The 21,435-nt window shown below is 38.7% G+C and overlaps 2 long non-coding RNA genes across 5 annotated transcripts in view; both read left to right on the top strand.

Moving 5' to 3' along the window:
* The window catches only part of LOC118968142 (uncharacterized), a 133,250-nt gene extending 120,943 nt beyond the window's left edge, over window positions 1–12,307 (top strand). For both annotated transcript variants that reach the window (XR_012124005.1, XR_012124004.1), the window contains exons 5-7: window positions 6,051–6,177; window positions 7,514–7,583; window positions 12,190–12,307. This is a non-coding gene — a long non-coding RNA (uncharacterized lncRNA). The remainder of the gene's footprint in view (window positions 1–6,050; window positions 6,178–7,513; window positions 7,584–12,189) is intronic.
* A 9-nt stretch (window positions 12,308–12,316) lies between these two features.
* The window catches only part of LOC108396400 (uncharacterized), a 30,386-nt gene continuing 21,267 nt past the window's right edge, over window positions 12,317–21,435 (top strand). For 2 of the 3 annotated variants that reach the window (XR_012124007.1, XR_005055619.2), the window contains exons 1-2: window positions 12,317–19,027; window positions 20,533–20,607. This is a non-coding gene — a long non-coding RNA (uncharacterized lncRNA). The remainder of the gene's footprint in view (window positions 19,028–20,532; window positions 20,608–21,435) is intronic. The other variant, XR_001852928.3, reaches the window with a different exon arrangement.

The raw sequence follows: 21,435 nt of genomic DNA, 5'->3' as shown, positions 1-21,435 counted from the left end.
AGGAAACCACCAGGAGCTACGAAGAGGCAAGGAAGAAGTCTATCCTCCAGGTTTCAGAAAGAATATGGTGCCAACATATCTTTGTTTTGGACTTCCAGCCTCCAGAACTGTGAGGCGATAAACCTGTGTTGCTTAAAGCCACTGGGTTTGTGGTGTTTTGTTATGCAGTCCTGGCAAACAACACGTGCGTTTACTCATCCACTTGCCACTTCCCGTCTTCACTCTTTTGTGTAGATTGATATTTCAGTTTGGTATCATTTTCCTTCTGCCTGAAGGACTTCCTTCAATATTCCTCGCAATGTGGGTCTGCTAGTGATCAATCACTTTAGCTTGTGAGTTTCTGAAAAACACCTTTATTTTGCCTTCATTTTTGTAAGGCATTTCACTCAAGCTGGAATTCCACAACAGCTCTGTTCTTTCCTTTTCGGCACTCTCAGATGCTACTGAACCGTCTTCTCACTTGCATTGTTCTTGAGGAAAATTCTGCCACATTTTTAGGTCTGTTCCTCTTTTGTATGTGTCACTTTTCTCTATTTGCTTTTAGGATTTCTCTTTGTCACTGGTTTTGAGCAATTTGATTATTATGTGTATTGGTGCCATTTTCCTTATGATTCTTATGCCTGCATTTCATTGAGCCCCTCATGGATTTATACTAATTGTGGATTTATACTTTTCAACAAATTCAGAAACATTTCAGTTGTTACTTCTTCAAATATATTTTCTGTACAACTCCCTCCTTTGTGGACTGTGTGTAATATTTGCTCTTTTCATCTATTTAGTTATTCTGTGTTTTATTTTGGATACTTTCTATTGCTATGTCTTCACCCAGTATATTTTTGTTTCACTCTGTATCACTGAGTTTTTTAATGGATTGATTTTTTTTTCTCCTCTTTATGGTTTGTATTTTTCTACTTCTGAGAAAAATTGTTTTTTATTGGACATCAAACACTTTGAACTTTAACTCCTTGGGTGGTAGATATTTTTGTATTCCTATAAATATTCTTGAGTTTGTTCTGAGTTGCAGTTACTTGGAAATTTTTGACAGTGTGAGATTTTGGTTTTCAGATTTGGTAGGTGTGGCAGGAGCAGGGCTCAGCCCCGTGTTAATTTTTCCTCACTCCTGAGCCAGGAGCCTTACATGTATTCTCGCCAGTGCTCCACGAATCATGCTGTTTCCCCATCAGTCTGCTGGGAACAGACACTACTCTGGGCCCTGTCTGAAAGCCAAGCGCCTCTGATCCTTCCAGGTGACCCTTCCCTCAGCCCCGGGTGGTCGCCCCACACGCATGCATTGATCAGAACTCGGCGAGGTCTCCAGGCAGTGGCCTGACCATCTCCCGAGTCTTCCGTCTGCCCCCCTCTTTCTTCTCCGATGTCTGGGCCTGCCTGTGCTAGCTCCTTGATCTCCATGAACTCTCAGCGCCGACTGCTCAACTCGGGGAATCGTCCGAGCTTTTCCTGGCCTCTCCCTCCTGCTCCCACGGCTTAAACAGAACGCTGTCTTCCTCCTCTGCCCTTTGCTTCCGCCATGAGAGCGCTTGGTACCACAGCAGGGAGAGCCATTCTGTGGCCTGCCGGGGCTCTCCACCATCTGAGGTGCCCAAGATCCCAGGAGAGTGTAATTCCTTTGCTTGTGAGTTATACCTCAATAAACCTGGCAAAAAGAGCGTATACCATAAATGTCCATCAGATTTACAGACGAATAGGCGAGGACGTGAGGAAACTGGAAATCTTACCCACTTCTAGTGATGTTGTGAAGTGGCACAACCAACTAATAGAGAAAGTTTCCAGTGTCTGGTATATCTAAATTTGCCACATCTTATGACCCAGTAATTCCACTTCTAATTATATAGTCTTGTGAATCTCTCACTCACATACACAAGGAATCAAAATCAGGTATTTGCATTGAAGCATTATGAGTACAAATAATTAATGGAATTCATGTGTTTTTCAATAGTAAAATGAGTAAATAAGTTACGGTATTTTCATAGAAAGGAATACCACACAACAGTTAAAATGACTGCTGTCCATCTTTCAAAATAAATCTTGAAAATATAATATTGAGTTTTAAAATACAGCATGAAATGTTGGGTAAAATAAGGGCAGCAGAGAGAAAGCTGGATGGTCAAAAGGAATCTCGTTTTAGATGATAAAACTACTACAATTTCTTTATGTCAAAGTGATACCAATCCAAAAGAAAGGGGGAAATTAATGATGCAGAAATGGAAGTGAAGGGAGGCTTGATCTCAAAGGCTCTACTCTTATGTATGTCCAATGCACAGAAGTACAAATTTTTCATAAGCTTTAATGGTGTCTTTTTTATTTCATGCATAGAAAAACCTTTAAATTAGAAAAGAAAATCAAATTGACAAACATAAATATTAATGTTTAAGTAAGCAAACTTAGTGTTTTGGATGAATAGATTCACTGACAAAAGGTGAAATTTAAAAATGGAATGGCTATTATTACTAGATATGGGTGTTTGAATTTCACAAGATCAGAAATGAGATACTGTTGATTATTGCCACTCTAAAAGCATTGCTCTTAAATATTCCCCCAGGCTATATTCTTCTAATTAAAAATTTCGCAGACTCGGGTTTATTAAAGTACCTGAGGCAAAGCTTTTGCAAACATAATCAATTTAAGACTAGATTTTGATTCCTTCCCACAATGGTCTAAATTTATACTATTTAAAATACAGTAAAAATCCAAGATTACTAGCAAATAGTTCCAGCTCTATGAAATACGTGTGGTTAAATTAGGACAATCTGTCTACTAGTACATTTAGCTTCTCAATCTATCACTATGTGATTAATAAGAAAGTTTCACCCTCCATTAGTTCTTGGATGCTACGTGAGGTAGAGGCATAAGCCATTAGGAAAATCCAGTAGTACTGCCTGTCCCACAGTATTCAATAAGCTTGTAAAAATAAATTTGGGCACATACATAGGAACTATGGATGTGTTTATTCAAGATGATGAAATAAAATAGTTATTTTAGACATTTAACAGGCCAATGATCCATTTTAGTGTTTACATAAAGTGAAGCCTATTTTAAATTATTCTTGTAACATCTGTTTAGGTTTTATACAAAAAAATCTCAAAGGCTTGGAGAAGGCAGATTAATTGCTAAACAGATGACCTATTTTTTTAATTTGTTTCAAAACATACCAAAATAACACATTTGTACAGCAAACTATGATGCTGCTAAGGAAATCACTATATGCTACAGAACCGGACTAATATTTCTTTTTCCAAGGGTTTTCAAAAGTATTATTTGTGAGAAGGAAATAGCTTTCCAAAGCATAAATAAAGGACCCGTTTGGGCATTACAAGGGAACTATGAACCCACGTGAACACCAAGTACTGTCCATAAACTGATCCATTGTGTCCTGCACACCTTTATATACTACTGTTATTTTTTTCAATTAGGTATGATAATGAAAAACCAACAAAAGGATAGTACTAAAAGCATTTTAAATAGGTTTTCATAAATTATCCCAATAAACATAGTCTAAAGTGAAATACCATCACATGGAGAATTAATTTTATTTTATAAAGGGGGTTGCAGCCACTCAACCACTCTAAATCATATAATCTCAAATAAGATCACATCATCATAAAACTAGGCCTAAGTATCATCTTCTCCCATAGGTAAATGACCATTTTATAAACTTTATTTACTCTCTTCCATGGCCTGTCCCAAACGTCTCACAAATCCATGTTCCATGTTCCATTTCTACTGGCTCTCTGCCCGAAAGGAGACCCTTTATTATATCTCACTGACGTATTCTTCTTGTATCCCTCCCATCTAACACACTCATACCATCAGTTTGGTCTGACATTCCTAGATTCATCTAACACAGTGATTCTCTATAGTTAGTAAAAAATCAAACACAAGGGTGTTTAATACTTGGTATGATTATTTTCTGCCTCGTTAGTTAGGACCAATCATATTATATGCTGGATATGTTTTTCAGCAAGCTTTACCTGCTTTATAAATATCTGATGGATTAAAAAAAATAGCATCTCTCGTTGGGTGAGTGGTCTGTATTAGTTACAGCCTACATTCACTTGCTCGTTCATCAAATATACATCTATTTTTTGAATAGTTAATATATTTCAAGAGTGGTCTGGGCACTAGAAAAACAAGATGACAAGACAGTTGCTGTCCTCGTAGATAATGAAATACCTAGTCTTAATACAGTGTGATAACTTACATAGGGGAAATCTCAAAAAAATACTTAGAGGACAGGATACTTTAGAACATAGAAAAGAGACAGGATGAGGACATATTAGCCTTGTCACAGAAAATGGGGGGAAAAACATTCCAGGTAGAGGCTAGCTTATGCAAAGGCATAGAGGCTAAAGAGCAAATTACAAGTCCTTTAATACAGCTGCAGTGAGGCGGAGGGAGAGCTTTACCGGGCAGTCAGCGGAACTAGAGGGCCAGACATAGAAACCCTTGTATGCTGCTGGGGAAGCTGATGTTAGACCCATGGGAAGAGGGAACCATTAAATATTAAATTGATGACTGACATGGTTAGATTTGTTTTTGTTTCAATTTTTAAGAATGTTCTGGTTGTATTTTGAAATGTGGATTTGAGAAAGAAAAGCTGAAGTTAGAGATGCCTGTGAGGAAGGTACCATGGGAAATACACGGACACTAATAGCGTTACACATCGCTGATCATCAGGGAAATGCAAATCAATACCACAATAAGGTATCGCCTCACACCGGTCAGAATGACCACTATCCAAAAGACAAGAAATAACAAGTGTTTTAAGGGATATGGAGAAAAGGGAACACTCACTCCTACACTGTTGGTAGGAATGTAAATTGGTGGAAAGCAGTATGGAGGTTCTTCAAAAATCTAAAATTAAAAATACCATAGGACCCAGTAATTCCAGCTATAGTAGTTTACCCAAAGAAACCAAAATCTCTGATTTGAAAAGATATATGCACCCCTATGTTTACTGAAGCATTGTTTACAATAGCCAAGATATAGAAGATACGGAAGCAGCCTAAGTGTCCATCAGTAGATGAATGGATAAAGAAGAGGTGGTACATATACACAATGGAATATTACTCAAACAGAAAAAAAGAAAGAAATCTTGCCATGTGCAATGACATGGATGGACCTAGAGGATATTATGCTAAGTGAAATGAGCCAGGCAGAGAAAGACAAATACTGTATGATTTCACTTATATGTGGAATCTAAAAGTAAAACAAATGAACAATATAGAAAAAGACTCATAGACACAAAGAAGAGACTGGTGGTTGCCATGGGGAGGGGGTGGGGGTTGGTGAAATAGGGGAAGAGGATAAATAGGCACAAGATTCTAATTATAATACAGTCATGTGGATATATGTATAGCACAGGGAATATAGTCAATAATATTGCAATATTCTTTGTATATTGACAGATGGTAACAACACTTACAGAGGTATTTAATAATGTAGGTAACTATTGAATCAATATGTAATATACCTGAAACCAGTGTTTTTATTATATTTATATTATATTTATTATTATAATATAATATTATATATATAATATATATAATATATAAAATATATATATTATATATTTTATTATTATTATTATATTTATTATTATAAATAATAAAGATTTATAAGAAGATAGAGGCATCGAAGATGATGTTAACAAAACTGGATGCTCAGCTGGAGGCAGGAGCATATACTGATGAAGGAAATATAAATTGGGGGTCAGGCTTTAGAGCATTAGATTAGGAAACAAAACCTGGGGTTTGGTGATAAACATGTTAACTTGAAGTGTCTGTGATAACCTAAATGAGAAGGTCCGAGAGCCAAGTGAATATACTGGTCTATAAACAGAAGAGGGAATATGCATTACCTCACCCAGATGTATCCTTGCTCACGTCTAACGGCGTCAGCAAGCTGGCCGGGCAGCAGATGTAACAGGGGTTGCTGTGTCTGGCCATGTCTCCCTTCAGTGGGGCAGCTTACTGAGGCTGTCAGAAGGGAAGTATTCCACTGACATCTCAACATTTCCATTTCTTTGGCAGTGCAAATTTCTCTATCTTAAATCATCAGACAAATTCATCTCTTAAGGCCACTTCCTTCATTGAAACATCACTCTTTCAGCTTTGCCAACCATAGCAGATTTCTTTTCCTGATAATACCAACCAAGGGGTAAGTATTTTAATGATGTTTTTGAATACACCTTGTCTTTCAAACAAAGAAGCATGTTCATGGTTGATGATTTGTTTAGACAGGATAAAAAATAAATCAGAATGAAGGCACTGGATTTTAAAAGTTTGAAATGTGTGATGGCCTTGATAAAAGATTGAGCTAGAATCTGTCTGGTCGTGCTTTAGGAAAGTAATCACCATCTGATGTAGCCAGGGGATGATTTAATGCATTGCTAATGCATTTAGCCCTGGTGAAACTGATCTGTACGTCGCCAGTATCCCATTATTAGGAAAACCTTTGCAAAGATGAAACATTTTTCTCTGAAGAGCTTTGATATTATAATGAGGACTGAACTGATAATTTTAGCATATGGAGACCACTTACTGGTCTCACATATCTCTGAATTTCTCAACTATCCAGTCATAATAATGTCCTTTGCATATATCAGATGCTGAGTGTATCACGCCAAGCATCCTGCACCAAGTTCTCACATCCTTTCATGATCAGAGGCAGCTTTACCAGGAAGGGAATGCAGGGATACTCAGGGCTCCTCACTCACCTGAGTCTTTTCTAGGCCCTGGGAAGGGCCCTGGCTCTGAGCTCACAGCATCCATATGTGAAATTGACAAAGTAAAGCTTTTTTTTTACATAGTTACTGATAACTTGCCATTTGTCACACTTGCTCTAGTGTCAGTTGGTACTGAAATGCCAGGCATTTGGAGGATCCAGCTGAAGGGAACGTGAGCTGATGGGACACTTAGTGTGTCACTGCTGTGCACAGTCATCGTCAGACACCCTGCATAGGAATGGCTCCAGGGTCCTTCTGCCACCCACTGGACCCACTCAGCCAGGGCCATGGCGGGAAGGGCAGGACCAGGAGACACGCGGGTGTCTTACCGAGTGCAAAGTATAAGCACAGGGGAGGAGAAACAAGATTTGAATACATTGAGCCTCACTTTGTGAAGGGATGTCCAGTCCCTCAGTAATTTAAAACTGTAAGCAGAGGACTTATTTCTCATGGGCCCTTAATCAGATTCATCAACAATGGAAAACTAAATGCTCTTGCTAGAGAAAAGGCAGAACTTTCTACTCCCCCTATACAAGATGATACTTCAGAATCATTATGAAGAGGTGACTGTAGATGATGCAGCCACATCACATAAGAAATGAATGCCACAGAGGTGTGTTTGGCACTAAGTAATAAAAATAAATCATTTTTCTGGATTTTTCTTAGCTTATCAGATTTGTGATCTTTTATGGTTATTTTTCTTAATCCAAGTAAATGCAGTTTCCCCCTCTATCTGAAAGTTCACTTTACACCACTTTGCTTTTACAGAAGACCTACATTAGTACCTGTTTTTGCTAACGGAAAGAAATCTGAAGAAGATTTTCACCTTGACAAGATGGTAATTGCTTCTTTGCTTTATGCCATTTCAATTTACAAAAGGTGTCATAGGAGCACTTTACTGTCAGATAGCATGGGGAAACCCACACTTCCCTTCCTAACTGAGATAACACGCAATCGTATTGTCAGTCTCCTGGAATTCAGAAATGGACGTCACCAATAATTTCATAGATACAAGCAGCTCTGAGTCAGGGCCAGAGCAGAAAAATAGGACCACTAATGCTACTCACCAGCAACTTTCTCCTCACATTTGGGCCCAGGTTAAATCAGGGCATCTCACTTTTGGAAGGAGACATTTTGGCCCTGACATCTCATTTTAGACATAGTTATGTAGTTCATTTGACATTTCCCAGTAAATTCACACATTCCAGGTTTATTTATTCTCAAGGCTCTGTAAAGCCAACTTCCTCTATAAAGTTAATACTCCCTCAGTGACTTCCCTCTTAACCTATTTTTGAATAAGCCCCTGCTATTTTATTATTGAATTTTGCTGGCTTTTCCATCCCTATTCAAATTGTTTTGACATCAACCAAGACATGGTTGGCTTTCCTCACTTAAAAACTTCTCCGATGTGGGTAGTTTTCACCACTGCCTAAAAACAAGGTGACAACTGCTTTCTAAAGGTCCATAATGAGCAGATGCTTCAGTTCCAAACGCAAAACCCAAGGTCCAAGGTGTCTCTGCCTTATTTGATCTCTGCCAAAGGCTTTGGCCTACATATGTTGTAGTTCATACATAGCTATGGTTCATAATGACCAAGTGGGACTGCCTGCACCACTGTCTTTTTTATTTTCTAATGTTCACTTCTGTTCATGACCCTTTGCACATTCAATTTTTTTTTCTACTGACTTTGTGAACAGGGGCCATCAAGCTTTCTAAAAGAGAAATGTGATTTCGCCAAAACCTGAGTTGTCCTACTGACTTTCTGGTGTCTTTATTACTGGTAGAATCTGTGGGAACTTACTTCTTAGGGGAATGTACTCAGTACTCAGTTGTTACAGTCCACATAATTCCCAGGAATTTCATAGACTGAGCCAGGCCTTGAATTTCAGCTGCATATGTCAGCCAGCCTCTATCTGTCCTCCAGAGCTCTTCATCTGAGGAATCAATGAGAGTCGTATCAGTGCAGTGCATTAACCTGCTCTGATGGTTATCAAGTTCAAGTCCTCCCTCATTAGATTGTGGCCATAGGCCTGAGAATTCAAATTTTCCTCTATCAAAACAGTAAGTGCACACTGAGTTCCATTCTGCAAGATTGCAAATTGTACCTGGCTGGATTCCAAATCTGGTATTGAAATGAGTATGTCAGCCAAGTAGGTAACATCATACTCGTCCCCACTGTCTGCTGCTCTTCCTTCCTGGGTACGGCTGAAGCAAGCAAAGGAGCCACCCTGGCTAACCCTCAGTAGTCTGGCATTAACTTCTAAACAGTCTTCCATAAGTACTGGCCAGCAGGACTACTAAAAAGAGAGAGAGAGGAATCAGAACTCCCACCCCAACCATTTCTTAGCAAAAGCAGCATTTCACTTCCCTCTTGGAATTCTCTCTAACTTAATGTTTATTATTGAGGAAGGCTTGGTTCCAAAGGTTCCCCTTTATCATGGACAATTAAACTTGCATGAATGATGGATACAGCAGATATCCTCATTATAAAGAGTAACGCTCTATTTGTACAACATACCCATCCCAAGCATGAGTGCAGGAAAAGGCAAAGGGACTGTCCTTGTCCTGTCACCCTTTCCAACTCCTAACGCCACCCCCCTTTGGTTCCTTCCAGCAGCACGTCCTAACCCGCCCAGGTTACTTCCAAGCTGTGTAGAGCATGCTCCTACCCACCCACCGCAGGAGTTATTTTACAGTGGGAACCTATATGTAACACTCCTCAGAAAGTTGTGCTTACCTGCCCCAGGCCACTTGACATCATCACTGCATACTGTCTAAGGTCCCTTACCAGAGATTAAGCAAGCAGATCCTGGCCTCTCAGTCAATCTTGTTTAGATTTGTATGGCTTAGCCTTTAACTGAGGGAGTAAATTCCTCCTGACAGGACAGTCAGAGGAAATATTTACCATGGCCCTTTAAAAGGTAGGAGTAAGGTTGGGGAAGCAATCTCCCCTTTACCCACCTTTACAGTTTCTCAGTTGCAGCCTGTCCAGGTGCCTTTGCTCATAAAAGTTCTCAGTCTCTTAAGGATCAGCTATTAACCCAAGCAGTCACTTCCATTCAGAACACGAGAGTGTCAGCAATATGACTCCCTGACTGCTGCTTCTGAGATGCCAGGCCGGTAGTAGTTATTCATCAGGCTTTGCTGACATTCTGCTTTGCTTATCCTAATGCTTGATGAGAAAGAAACCCCTTAGGATTCCATAGTTACTGGAACCTGGTCTCCAGATGTTTACATAAATTTTTGAGTAATCAACAGTCACAGTTGGGTTACTTTGCAAAAGAAAGTAACATCTGTCCCAGTTATCCAAGAGGCATGAGAAGCTTCCCAGGACTGAAGAATCTCATCTTAAACTGATTTTATTCTTTCCACTGCCACCTACTCTTCTTTCATAAGTCTGGCTTTTATTAAGCAACGGGAATAAAATTTTTAACCAACTTTCCCTTTTTCCTACCACCCTCTATCTATTTAGCCATTTCCCCCATATCTAGATGATTTTTCTACAAAATCCATTGAAAGACTTATTCCAGTAACATACTTTGGGTTTTTACCACTTCATATTACAAAGTCTAGCATCCTATTAATTTTTCATCAAGTTCTCATTATATTCTTCCCACCTCATTTTTCTTGCCAAGATAATAATAGCAACATAATAATAATAATAATAGTAATAATAATAATAATGCTGACTTAGCCATTGCAATCTGTGGGTCTGAAATGTATAAATTTGCAAAGTACACAAATCTGAAATACCATAAGGGATCGCACTGTCAGTTTAGACCCACACAGATCAGAGCTGTTATCCAGTATCGAGCTTTACTAATCACTTAAAAAATTCAAGTAACCATAATCTTAGGCAAAGCAGAGAAAAGTCCACGACCTCTCAGGCAGCAACCCTGATCTCTTCAGGGCCTACAGTTAATATATGAGAGCCCCAAGTGGTGTATGCTGTCACACTCCTTACACAGAAAGAGGCATTTTTGTCATTAAAACATCTCCATTTTATATTCAGGTAACTACATAGTTAAATGTGACATTTACCTCAAAGCCATCCAATAAAAGTCTAACCTCCATGTTTGTTAGCCACAAGCAATTCTAAAGAACCAGATATAGCCTTTAGGAAAGCATTTCCAAGATGGTAACTTGTAATTCTCCTGCTAGCAAATACCATTGGTTGGCTTGCTTGGAGACCTGTCATTAGCAAGTTCACAGTGAAAACCGGTGAAGTCACCTCTTTGCTCTCCTGGAAGAATCCCTGCCCCGGAAAAGGGACAGAATGGAATACAGACCTGCTGCTCACCCCTTACTTCACAGGGCTTAAATCTACAGTTGTAATCTTGGGTTCTCTTTCCAAGTGGGGAGGGGTCCCCAAATGATATCTTTTAAGTCCCCCAAACGTAGGATAATCCCTGGTTTTGGTAAATGCAAACAATGAGAGGAGAGTCAATACATTTCCATCTCCTCTCTTACCCCTATTTTAACATGCCTTTCCTGTTGCACTTTATCCAGTCTCCTCCATGCCCCAGTTATCCTGGGTACATTTCACCCTGTGCTCCGACCCATGTACTCTGCCTACAGTTGCCTACCTCCTCCCCTGGGGTAAATTATTTACAGCTTTCAAATTTCAGGGTCTTATTTTTTTTCCCATTATTACCTATACAAAACTTTACATAATTCTGTTGCCCCTTGCAAATGTCATCTTTCTTTGAAATTTCATTGCTTATGCCAACTACTTTGAAATAGCATCAACAACAGCTACATCAATTGAGTGCCTACTGTTTGCCATGAACTTTTCTAGGCAGCTTATGGGATTGATAGTAACAGCACCAACCCTACAAAACAATAACCTTTCTGAATTCTGTAGTCACTTACCCAACATAATACAATTAGCAAGGAACAGTGGGGGGGTAAACTCAGACCTCCCTTTGTGTCTGACGGCCTTCAAAGGGCAGGACCCTTTCACCATACCAGGATGTAATGACCTTATTCTGCTTCGTGATTTTTCTCTAAATGCTTAATTTTCATATTTATTCATTTTCCTTTTAAATGATAAGCACATTTACAGGAACTACCAGCATTTTAATCTTAATATCCCTCCTCACATTGGATATTGTCCTATCCATATTATAACAATTTAGTGATACCTGTTGAATATACATACACGTGAGTAAATGAATTAGAAAGTAAAAGTAAAGACCACATTTTTTTCTTATTTTGCAATCCCTGGAGAGGGAATGTAACACAAACATATCTATAAATTCTTTCTGGTTGACTGTGTGTTCGGGTTGAAGCACTTGTTATATATACTTACATATTACCTATATCTGTGTGTATATATATATATATATACACATATTTGTTAGAATAAAGGATAGACCACTTTAGTAAATATCCCAAAGTGCAGGGACCTAAGAATATAGAAGCTGTATTTCCCTATCATATAGAGCATTGAGCCAGCAGGCTGCCTTTGATCAGCCACCCGTGGACCAAAGATGCAGGGTGAGCTCTGCCGTCCTCAACGTGAGGCTTTCACACTTGAAGACATCACCATGTCCAGCCAGCACCGAGGTAAAGCCAGTAACCCCTACTCTTAACCTGTATCTCTGGGTTGGTTTTTGCCAAGTTTTCCCATAGGAGAATGAAATCACTCTGTGGGAAGCATTTAGAGTTCTTGAGATCGTTTGAGATAAAGAATAACAAAAATAAATGGAACACAGGAAAAATAGGGGCTGGCAAAAAATGCAGAAACCTGCAAGCTGTGCCACTGACCCCTTCCTATAAGGAGCCAATCCCCCAAAATTATATCCAATCAAGTCCACCAATCTGATGCATGCTTGGTATAAGAGATTTATGCTTATAAATGAGTTCCACCTCAGGGTCTAAATAATGTGGAAATGAAAGTCCACATGGAGAAACTGGAGGCCATGAGGCAGAGAAGGCCAAGAGAACACACTGAGCCTCAACCCTAAGAATTAGCAAAACTTTAGATGGAGCTTGGGATGGAAGGTATTAGGCAACTGGGAAGGACAGAAGATTGCATGCTCCCAACAATTAAAACTAACCCTCAAGAAAGCATCTAGATTACTGTGAAAGTTACGTGAGTGGAATGATTTTACTTTTTCCACATTCTTCATTCCCAGAATCAATGTGTGGTTCAAATATGTTCTTCTCCTCCCACTGAGAGGTGTTACGACTAGCAGTGATTGTTAATAAAGGCAAACACACCCACGCTGTGTGTATACACTGAGGAGAAGTGGTGGTCCAAAAGCATGCTTTAAATGAGCAAGTCCAAGAATCTTAAACCCTACTCCAGATTTGCCATCAAAAAGCAGAGGGAGTCTTACTGGGCCTTACATGTGAGGGCATAGCTCTCTGAATCAGTAACAAATAATAATAATTTGAATATATGGCTTATTTAATATTTATCTCATGCCTACTATCTGTGCCAGTTCCTCTGCTAGCCTGTGACAAGATTCAATTAACCTATTTGTATAAGGCATCCTAACTTGCAAATTCCTTTCCCATAGACCTGATATTATCCTAAAAATCCTGTGCAAAAGGATGATCATTAATACTTCCTCACTGCTGAGGACGCTGAGCCAGAGTGAGAGCAAGAGAGAGATTTGTCCAATAGCAGATAATCAATAAATAGCTAAGCCAAAACTAGAATCCAAGGCTTTTTAAGGATATTGGAACAATAGCAACCACAAAAGTACAGCAAAATGCTTTTTACTGCCCCAGAAAGAATAATGAGTGGTAAAGACAAATAAATGCTCTTTATTATCCAGGAGTTATCCAGGAGTTATCCAGGAGAAGCAAAAAATGCTTAAAAGGAGTATGATTTTGTTCAGCCACACAAGTTTGCAACACACATATGCTGGCATTTTTATGAAGGACTAATATCTCAGATCTGACTGAAGTGAGCCACAGTCATAAATTACAGTACCTGAACCTCAGTGCATTTTCAAAAATACATCACAGACCAAAGATTAATCCCCAAGGTCAACAAGCACTGTTTGCAACATAGGCGAGCAAAGCCAGAGACAAATGACTTGGAGAGAAAAAGCACTTCAAGACTAAGAGCGGTGACAAGCAGGGTGCCACGGGGATCCATATGAAGACCACTTGGTCCCACATTTACTTCCTCAGGCTGGGCAAGATGCTTACAAATGCAAAAAAAAAAAAAGGCAAACAAAACCCAGAAACCTTTAGAAGACAGGGGATAACTAAACTCAGAATAACTTTGGCAGAATGGGAGTCCAGGGAAATAATTTACTAATGTAACTCAGCATGAGTAAGTGCATATGAGAGAACAGGTAGTGATAAAGAGAGCCAAACGAGCAGGACACAGCAGTGATGGGCAGAAGCTGTGTCCTCCTGAGGTTTTCAGGACCCTAGGATGGAGCTTTGTGCCAAGCGATTTGGGCGCTGGATCTCTGCCCCACAGTGGAGGCGCTGATGCAGCGATCTTCAGACTTTGGGATGTAGAATCAGAAGGGCTGTGGTCTGTAACTCTGTTGCATATTCCACAGGTTCCTTGTTTTAGTTTTGGCAGATTTAATTTTTTCCTGCTCTCATTTATCACATGTATTTATTATAAAAATCACGGTATTTACAATTTAAGGAAATTAGGATTTATCAAGTCCAACAGCTTTGCTTTATAGGTGGAGGAGACTGAAGCTCCGTATCAATTTTCTGTAAATTTAGGAGATGGATTATATAGTCACTTTGGTTCTATTAGTCGCTGAAACATTCAAGAATACATGAATATCATTCCAAATGTCTTTCTAACACTGGGCCAAATCCTATAAGGCAGTAAAACATTCAAGAATACATGAATATCATTCCAAATGTCTGTCTAGAACAGGGCCAAATCCTATAAGGCAGTAACAAAGATGCCTTTTATAATATGGGTGTCTAATCCATGCTACAGAGATGCTTTACATTTACCCAAATGTCTGTAATATAAATGCTGTATGTCCACATTCTTCACTATAATGAACATTATTTTTGGACTTGTACTCAGTAAGTGAAATTAACATTTCAACCGGAATCAGAAATGTTGGATCTAATAGCTTCCCCAAGATCATACTACTTGCTATAATTCTAAAACTCCCTTACAGCGTATCATGGCACTCATTACAACCATTACTTCTGATCCCTTCTCTGTGCTGAAGCTACTCTGCTAAATAAGAATAAAATCACATTTGTCCCTTTCAATGAGGAAGAACCCAGCAATCCTTGCAGGTGACTCCAGCAGTAGCAGAAATCCAAAAGCACGGAGGGAACAGCTCTACTTTATCCTCTGTGACAAAACACCACCTCAAGAGGCATCTGGGGTGAAAGGGTGATGGAAATGGAAGCCCGAGGGCCCCCCGAGAAGAAGGGGATGGACGATGAGCCCGGCATTGCTGGGAACCTCAGTGAGGTGTAGGCTTAGCTGCTGACTTTGCTTGCTCTCCATTCTCTCCTCCTTCCAACACCACTGAAATGCCATCCAGTGGTCCTGCATGTTGCCAGATGTGGAATATGCAAAAATAGTAAATAATATTTACCAGTATTAGTAAAAAGTCAGAGAGAGTACCACAGCTAAAAGAGCAGACACCGCTCAGCTCATGTGGCAATGGGGACCCCTGCATGGCCAAACCTTAGTCTTTATTTTTTAAAGAAAAGCTGAAATTTTATATTTCTATATAAAACATTTGATTTTTAAGAGACCAACAATCCATTCAGTTTTATTTTTAAAATACAGTATTGGCCAAACAAAATGTTACTGCAAACAATTTGTGGCCCATGGGCAGCCAACTGGGAATTTGAATGCTGGTCCAAATTCTAACTTGTCACACAGAAATACACATATTCCAAGCCAGAATGTAAAAGAATAGGTTTCCTTTTTTAGTAGATCTTACGATGACCTTTGAGGAGCCTTTTACTCTGTAGGGTTTGGTAAGATACACTGTTTCCCAAACGTATTATGATAATGAAAGTTGAATTTCTGTATGATTCATCATTGGAATTTGATGAAAGAGTGCCATGAGGCCTGTACTCATCCAGATCACCTGACAACTAATTTCAATTTTTTTTCTACCAAAAAAAGAATAAGTTGAAAAATTATATTTAGATTTTTAAGGAAATGAGCACACCATTGAAAGCAACCATGAGATAGCCTAAGTACATTCATTCTCAAAACAAAATATTGCCTATTATAAATAATCAATTCTATTTGAGTATCAAATAGTCAAATAGAATGAAATTATATAAAACTTAAGTTCACAATGATACCACTATTCTCATTAACAGTAGTTCTTATAAGCTAATGGGCAAGGAGAGGAAAAGCATGTAAGTTAATTGTGTTACCAGCCAAGAAGGACGAACCTTGAGTGAAAAAATTTCTGTGGATAGAATATAAAAGACTTACTTAAAGATGTTAATTTAGATCCTAGCTGGAATGACATGTCTCGATCTGATAAGGGTTTCATTAATCAATGTGTGAATTAGAATCAGCTCTGTGAAAGCTGGGTTTTTGTTTATTTTGTTGTCATGAATGTTGCTTTTACCTTCTCCATAGATTTGTTACAAGCACGATAAATCTGAAAGAAATATTTAGATGTAGAATGTTCTTTTATGTTCCTAGAATCTGTCTTTAAAAAGAGCATGAATGTTTAAAGAATAAGAGGAAGAATGACAATAAATTGTCAACATCTAATTGTAAAAGCTGCCCCTGAAATTAGTATCATTACACAAGGTATTACATTTGCAACAACTATACTCAGGCTTAGAGTTTGAATAAGAAAAATGAGGTTGCAGAAATAAATATTATAATAAAAATATACAATTTGACTAACAGTATAAACAGTTTTTAACTACTGGTAATTCTTACTATGATTTCTCATATCACAGGTGAGAAAATAGGGGAGAGAGTAGCCAATGGATGTGATCAAAAGTGATTTGTGCAACTTCTGAGCCACAACATCAAAACTGTGTCCTCTGTCTTTTCACCATCTCACTAGGTAGAATGCAGACAAAGTGATGGGCCGTCTTGGACTATGAGATAGAGGGCAATGCCCTAGATGGAGAATGAGCCTGTTCCTGTCAGGATGTCATCTTTGACTGCCCATCCCTTGACTAGTTATGGCCGGACCATGTAGGGAAGAGAATACATTTTTATCTCAATTTTGCCAGTGAAAATTTAGGTCTATTGTTACACTACCTTAATATTCTAACAAATGTGAAATTTGGTTAAAACAAAATCAAGAATAACTAACAATCGAATCATTTATAAGTCGGTTGCAACAACATAGAAACTGCAAAAAAGGAAATGAATGTCCTTATTCTGCCGCAGAAAAGCATTTGAGGAAATGATCTGCAGTTGCTCGTGGGAGGGGCATTCCTTGTATCTCTGCATTTGTAGAAACAATGTGGAAAACCACAAAATTGGTGTGTATTGTTTGTTTCTTGGCATCTTTAGCAAAGTTGAACAAGAGTGGCTAATGACTACGACTAATATTATTGAGTGTATATGCTGAAATTGAAAGGAGTTAGCCTCTTTTTTTAGATAGATTTTCTCAGTCTGGAGTTTGAAATCTAAGATGACTAAGAATCTGCTAACTTGGAGCCTTGCATAATTGATAAAGCCAACGGAAATAATCTTAAGAAATTTCACTAAAAGGTAGTTTTAGAAGAAGATAGTCTGTGGCCCAAAAGTTTTCTCCCATAAAGGCCAGATAGTGTAAGCCAGCTGAATAGCTAAAAGTCATATTTAAGTTACTGCCTTACCATCTTAGTCTATTTTCAGATGGCTTATTCTCGCCAAAGATGAGAATTACCATTATGCTCCCTTACTACATGACTTCTGCAGATAAATCAACAACGAAGAATCTTCCAGACAGCAACCTCTGGGATCACAGAGAACAACGGATAAAAAAGATTCATCCAAAGAGCAAACCAGGAGATGGCTTCACCAGGGAATTTACTCTGCCAGTTCAGGCCTCTTTTCTATGCCTTCCCTGTGTATGAGATATTTATGTGGATCATTGACTTCTGCTATGTTCCATTCTTCCCTTTTCCAAGTAGTCTAGTGTGGTTTTCCTATTCTATCACCATTGTAGACTGGATATGTTGAGAAGTAGATAAATGTGTCATTGAGTATAGAGGTGATGTACCTGGAGGGGCACATCTCTCAAATACCTGAGACTTTTAGCTGAAGACGGTCCTGGTACAGAAATTTGGATTGTCTTTCTTGGGGAGGGGTGATATTATTCTGCACATGGGAAGAAGAGAATGCATTGTTTTTGTGTGCGTGGCCAAAGGGATGCATTAGGGTAAAGACTGTTCCCAAACACCCATTCTTCCCTTATCTAAGAGTAATGGATATTTAGATTAATTAATAGATTTTTAGCTGGACATATAGTTGCCAGAATATAGAGCATATTCCCCAACTTTCTCAATATCTCCAAAACCCATATGACAAAGCCTTGGACAATGATGTATGAGAAAAAAGTAATAAGTCTTCAAAAAGTTAAACATGAAGTTACCGTAAGGCCCAGAAATTCCATGCCTACGTGCATAACTGAGAGAATTGAAAACATTCCCACATATAAATTTGTCCATGTTTGTTCAAAGCAACATTATTCATAAAAGCCAAAAAGTAGAAGAAATTCAAATGCTTATCAACTGAGGAATGGGTAAATAAAATATGAAATGCAGGCACATCATACAACAGAATTATCATTCTGCAGTGAAAAGGAATAAAGTACTGACATACATACAATATATATCAACCTTGAAAACATTATGTTAAGTGAACAAAGGATGTCACAAAAGGCTACATACTGTATGATTCCATTTATATGAAATGTCCAAAACAGACAAATCCATAGGGGAAAAAAGTAAATTAGTGATTGTCAGGGGATAGAGGGGAGGCGGGGAATTGGGAGGTAGGGGGTTTCTTCTGAGGGTGACAGAAATATTCTGGAATTAGGTAGTGGTAATGGTTGTGCTGCTCTGTGAATATACTAAAAATCACCAAATTGTACATTCTGAAAATTTTTAATGTGACTTTTATGTGATGTGAATTTATCTCATTAAAAAACCATAGTACCAGCAGTTACAGGTTTTATCAAAGGGACGTGTCCTCTCCTTCTCTGAGTGCAGACGTGGTGGGAGGAATTGTTTTGGATGTGTGGATGAAGGCAACTCACAAGGAGAGAGAAGATAGAAGCTTTGTGTCTGATGCCACATGGTTAACCAAGTGATCCTGGGCAGCATCTCCCTGCGTATCAGGTAAAAGATAATTAAAATTCAATGTAGATTAAGCCTTTGTTATTTAGGGTCTCTGTTACAGTAGACAAATCTTGATGATAATTCAGGTATTAAGTGGAAAGTTATATAACTTTCAGAATTTCTGCTCAAGTATTATTATTTTTAACTTCTGTCCAGCCAGCCATAGAGTCTGAAATTCTAAATAGACAGCATTAGGAGGCACGGTGGTGCTGTGTCTGTGACAACAAAGCTGTCAATAAGCTTTGTTGTTAGGCAATCCTAGACTGAGTCTACTGCTGATACTCACTCCCCATATGACTAATTATTTAATCCCCCAGCCACATTTTTATCACCTCTAAAATAAAAATAATCATGATAGCAGCCGTATGCCTAACATACTGTAAGGGCCCAATAAACTGTAGATTTTTAGAAACAGCACTTACATTTGGGGTATTGTTTAAGGTTTTAATTTTTCTTGTTATACCCAAGTTTTTTTCTAAGGAAATTGCTATTTTTATTTCTTTGTCTTTTGCTTTTCAAATCCTTTACAGCTCTAAAATTCATTGTTGACCATACAATGAAATATCACTTCTTGGCTAATGTTCAATATTACTGATTAGGAAATGAATGAGTAGTCAACAGCTATGATTTGGTACAGCTAGTAAGTGAACAGGTAGAATAAATCAGAAATATTTGTGATAATCTAATTTTTTAAAGCAATTCAAATTAGATAGTCATTTATAGACACCCTCTGGGGATTAGAGATAATGAAATGTTATTATTTATGCCCATGAAACACAAAGAAACCAAATTGCAGTCTCCAAAAACCTGCGTCATTCAGCCTGATGCATGGGACCAAGTCACAGCCAGCAGTCAGGGGGAGAAAGTGCTAGATTACTGTACTGTCAGACACCTTTAAATGAATCTTAAGTGAACAACTCATCTCTTGAGTTCAATATGCTGTTAAGCACATTACTAAATGAAACCTAAGGAAATATTGTCTAATCAAAAAATTTTCCTAGCCCAAAGGCCCCAGGTAATAAAAATTATCTCAAATATGCATTAAACTAATGTACAAGCTCAATATTATAGGAGGACCCAATTATTCAGATTGAATGTTGTCTATTCTAAATCATTACAACTTTGTTAAATAAACTGTGTGTCTGAGAGTTCTGACTTTAAGATTTTCTATGGATTATCTTTGTGTAAGTATCACAGATTGCAGTAACTATTACACTGAGTAGGGGGGAGTGGTGGAGTGCAACCAGAAAACAAACCCAGTGGCTTCCTCATTTCCTCACACCCTGAATGAAGGCTAGGGTGGGTCCCTGGCCCTTCACGTCACTCCTAGGTGATAAAAGCTCTCCTGTCACTATGGTCACAAATCACAGAATCAGTTCTATAATCAGAATGTTCAACCCAGTGTAATGACTAGTAAATTGTAACTTCATTTAAACAGGCAGCTTGTATCATGTATGAAGCAGAGAAACTGTTCAACTTATTTCTTCTCCTCATTCCTTTCTCAGCTTTTATTAATGACAGTGGCTCCTGACCCTTCAGGAACGAGGAGTGAGAAGGAACAAAGAGAAGCCAAAAAAGAGGTGGGCATTTCTTACTCAGCTTATTTGGCTGTTGTAGCGACCACACCAATGCCCGCTAATCCTAGAGATCTTCAAAGTAACCACTTCCCTCCTGGGAGGTCACTCATTAGAATTTTCCTTGATCCATGCAATTGGGTATCTACTACAGTTGGCCATGAACACATACTTCCTCAGATCCTAGATATCTGATGGTACTTCTTTTATTTTTGGCTGAGGTCTTTTGCATCTAAAGGCTGCCCTCTTACAGAGAAAATAAAACAATTCTCCCCCATATGTCTCACGTATAAGGCGTTTATCAAGTGCAGAGGGCCGACCAAAGCATCCTTTGCTCTGACAAGCTCAGGATTCACAGGAAACTCGCTCTGCCATCAGAACAACTCACCTGTCAGATTTTCTCACTCTTTAGATTTCTGAAGCATGAGTCACACGTCAGTCAGTGTGTCTGACAAGCTCCAGGAACATGCATCAAACTTTCTTAGTGGCTTCACTAAGTCCCTGTCCTAGTCTTGAGGTGAGAGTGTCTGATATTCAGCACACTGGTGGAGCTCTCCAAAGGCTTCTTCAAATTCCCATAATTTTCTCCAAACTGTCGTATAGGCTGCAGGTCAGCAGTCAGTTGTGATGGCAAAACCAGTTAGGAAACCTCTTGCGAATGTGCTGAGGGAGCTCCTGTTACCTTGCTTGCAACTGCAGCAGCTATTGCCTGGAGACCTCAACTGAAATGGCCACCAAAACAGCTCGCACTCAACATTCTTTCATGTAGTTTCTCTCTTTTTATTCTTCTTATTTTTAATCCCATCAGTTTCATTTCTTTTCTTGGGAGACATG

Source organism: Manis javanica, chromosome 12 (genome assembly GCF_040802235.1).
Source record: "Manis javanica isolate MJ-LG chromosome 12, MJ_LKY, whole genome shotgun sequence".
Classification (NCBI taxonomy): Eukaryota; Metazoa; Chordata; class Mammalia; order Pholidota; family Manidae; genus Manis; species Manis javanica.
The sequence above is the reverse complement of the archived record's forward strand: the minus strand, read 5'-3'. Positions and strand labels throughout refer to the sequence as shown.